The sequence below is a fragment of the Agrilus planipennis genome, unplaced genomic scaffold, assembly GCF_000699045.2.
Source record: "Agrilus planipennis isolate EAB-ADULT unplaced genomic scaffold, Apla_2.0 scaffold137, whole genome shotgun sequence".
NCBI classification, from domain to species: Eukaryota; Metazoa; Arthropoda; class Insecta; order Coleoptera; family Buprestidae; genus Agrilus; species Agrilus planipennis.
This window is the reverse complement of record NW_020439008.1, coordinates 260495-264092: the sequence shown is the minus strand read 5'-3', so window position 1 is coordinate 264092 and position 3598 is coordinate 260495. Positions and strand designations below refer to the sequence as shown.

The window sequence follows — 3598 nt, the reverse complement described above, 5'->3', positions numbered from 1 at the left end:
ATTAGATAGAAAAATGCTTAAATATAACAACAAAATATAGGGGGTGATGGTACGTTAGTGGGGAGTTTTTGACCTTAGGCTATGGTTAGTGACATCGACCCATCTGGTGATCAACGCTAAGGGACGTTACCTGCCGAGGAAAAACCTACATACTATCATGATAACGTTCTTCTAAATTTAAAACTGCGAAAAGTAAAAATGTTTTCTTTGTTTGAATCTGACACTACTGCGAGGCGCACCTGATTCTATCTAATAATGGAAACGACATTTTTGCCGCCCCCACATTTACACCGCCTAGGGCACCTCCAACTGGTTAGAATAATTGCGAAGTGCTCCAAATTAAAAGTTTTTAAATTGAACAACAATAATAATGAATTTAACTTTTTAATATAATAATAGCAATAGAACGTAAAAATATAAATGGTTAATACGGGAATTCGAGTATAATCAGAGCCCATATAACCCTTATATTATGCAACGTATTGTTGCGTTTTCTTCGGAAACGGTACTTGACAGCAGCTCTAATAAAAGTACTAAAAGTATGTTCGCTGTACGCAGTTTGTTGGCGCCGCGCTGTGAAGCATTCATTGATCGCCGGTAACTGTTCAGTGCGTCAGAGTGTGTTGCTGATTGTTGTTACCATCCTTTGTCGAGGAGGTCGGTCACTGAACACACAGAACCGGCTGTTTTTGCAATAATAATTACAACCATCAATCAAATTTTTGTGTGTTAATAAAATAATAACATCTCCAGTGACGCGACGGCGTGCCGGTTACCACAAGCTTTTCCATGAAATTATTTCCGTCCGTTTTCAACAGGAGGAACATCAACGTTAGACTGACTATAAATAATATGCGTTAACATCATAAGCGATGTTAGTAGTTGCAGTTTTGAATAGCCCTTGTCGTCTGGTTAGGCCGATACGGTACATCCTGCCATATCACTTGCTGGGGCCAAGGCATTGACTGCTCTTGTTTTTTTATAGGTAAGCTGTTGTAAACAAAAATATACCTAGTCCATTTTATCCGTTTTATGTTAAATCACAATGTAAAGTTTAATGAACTATCTGCAAACATAAACATACATATTAAGTACTTATATACAATATAAGTTTAAAATTTCTTTTGATTACCTACATATGAAACTACAGTTTCCATGTACTCATTATGAAAGTTTTCTCTTTTTGTGGTTTCTGAACAGAGTTCATTAGCATAACACATGTATTAATATATAGTTTCAATAAAAAATAATTAACAACTTATTAGTTCATAGATTATATAAACGGCAGCTACTCATACTTCATTTCCAAATTATTTAGCAATGCTGATGTGACTTTCAAATTGCAAAATATGTTGAAGACTACGACTTTGATTTTTCGGATCCATTACAAAAGCGTCCCTATGAGCAGGAAGTTAATAAGTTGTAGCCATTCTGATGTTAAGTAAACACCAAAGGAAGATGTGGGGTTTTTGTTTTGTTTATTTTTGATGACATGGGGACGAGTGGTCTGGCTGGTGATTACATTAACGGTAGTTATTTACTCATTTTTTTGACTTTTCTGTAAAGATTATAGTTTAAACAAATATGACAACTCTACTTGTCTGTATTCGAAAACGGAAAGCATGTTATCGAAAATAACTGATATTGCTTACTCGCTCTCACACAGTGTTTTACGGTTAAATTAATTTCCATATAATGCAATATTTGTAAATTACAACAAAATAATTAGTTTCGATTTAAAATGTGTTAATTTACTATATTTAAAAACAAACGTAAAATTAAGCATGAGCATTTGCAAAAGTCTCACATACCACTCCATTTACATACATAATTCAGAATAACAAGCGGATTTTCAGGTTCCTTCTCAAGATTTATGAAGAATTGTAAAGATTTCGTTTCTTCAAATAGATTATAGAATCATAAATCTTTTCATACCTTTGCAATTTTATGAAGTTTCCATAACTGTGCATTATTTAGCTGATGACATTTATAAGATTTAGTATATGTAAACAATGTCTTGTTTATAATATATGTGGAAGGTGAAATCTATGGTCCACCAGACGATTCGTGTTTCTGCTTTTTGGTATGTTTTTCTACAATTGTTAAGTTTTCAGCTTTAGGTACCTATCCTACAACGTACATTTTTGTGCTATGGGAGCTTGGGCTATAATAACGGCCTTCGTCTCTACCATGAAGTAAACTGTTAGAGTTAGACCATTCGACTTTCAGCTTTTGCTATATTTCTACCTGTGGTCTTCGTGGAATGATAGAACTAGCAATAAATAATTTACGTGATATTTAGGTTTTTAATAAACACATACACTTAAACTAACACCGAAAAATACTTAAATGATAAATGATAAACTACAACGAATGAATACTACTAATTAACGATTACTGATGAACTGAGGAAGTGATTATTAATTGAACTGAATGATTATTAGATAGAAAAATACTTAAATATAACAAGATATAAGGGGTGGAGGTACGATAGTGGGATGTTTTTGACCTTAGGCTATGGTTAGTGACTACGTGATTACAATTTACAATCACAAAATTGTTTGTGAATGGGAAGACCATCGACCCATCTGGTGGCCAACGCGAAGGGACGTTACTTGCCGAGGAAAAACCTACATACTATAATGATAACGTTCCTTTGTTGCAGGCACGTTCTTTTAAATTTAACACTGCGAATAACAAAAATGTTTTCTTTGTTCAAAANTGATATGATATTGCTTAAATCACCCAGAATCACCTCACCAATTATATAACGTGAATCACTTTTTAAATCCGAAGTTTGTAAAAATTAGGCAGTAAACTTGACGGAATTTGTTATTTCCGAATTTTATAATGTGATTGGCATTAAAAACACGCTCACCTTCAACGAAATTTCCTTTCCGAGGCAATACTTATCATTTTATCGTAATTTAAAAACTTGGAAATTGCACGGTACACTATAGGAACTACGATAAATTTTCCCTAATCGGAGACATGTTTTTAGGCTCCTCCCATTTGACGGATCCCAATAGTTTAGTATTACTTTATAGTTTATGGTGGCCATATTGAGCTTCTCTTTCAAATTGGCGAGAATTTTGAAACTGATTCGCGGGTCATTTACAATTCATTCGCGGGCTACAATGTGACCCACGGACTTGGAGTAGGGTAGCTTCCCGAGTAGCATTTAGAGTATGGGTGAAATATGGCCCAAACTTGTACTCCGGATTTTGAAGTACGGCGTACGGTCATATCTAGAAACACCTGACACGGCCTATATCAAACATCTTGGCAGATATGGCCCGTATTAAGTAATAATCTCTGGTTCGGAACAGCAATCGTAATCAGATCCATACATAAAATTAAATTTAGGCGCATTAAATAAAATACAATTAAAACCTCATGATTGTAGATCCAGCCACGTTTACAGGTTTTGTTCATCAGTGAAAAATATATATTATATAGGGTTGTTCGGAAAGTCATTTCGTTTTTTCCCGACAGAGGATTTAATTGTATTCTTTTGCACCCAACTTCACATTTAAGCCGTATAATTTTTATATGCTTTGAGAGCTCATATAGCAAGGCTTGTGTGTGAAAAATTCCA

The 3598-nt window shown here is 34.4% G+C and overlaps 2 protein-coding genes across 3 annotated transcripts in view; both read left to right on the top strand.

Moving 5' to 3' along the window:
- LOC112904905 (ubiquitin-conjugating enzyme E2Q-like protein CG4502) overlaps positions 1 to 3598 on the top strand; it is a 90083-nt gene that overhangs the window by 16194 nt on the left and 70291 nt on the right. Inside the window, exon 1 of one of the 2 annotated variants that reach the window (XM_025976125.1) lies at positions 465 to 985. The exons of the other annotated variant lie outside the window; for it this stretch is intronic. The gene's annotated coding sequence lies outside the window, so the exon portion shown is untranslated. Of the gene's footprint in view, positions 1 to 464; positions 986 to 3598 lie in introns of those variants that run through there. 2 annotated transcript variants of the gene reach the window in all.
- The window catches only part of LOC108735104 (PQ-loop repeat-containing protein 1), an 88223-nt gene that overhangs the window by 16698 nt on the left and 67927 nt on the right, over positions 1 to 3598 (top strand). The gene's annotated exons all lie outside the window — the stretch shown is intronic.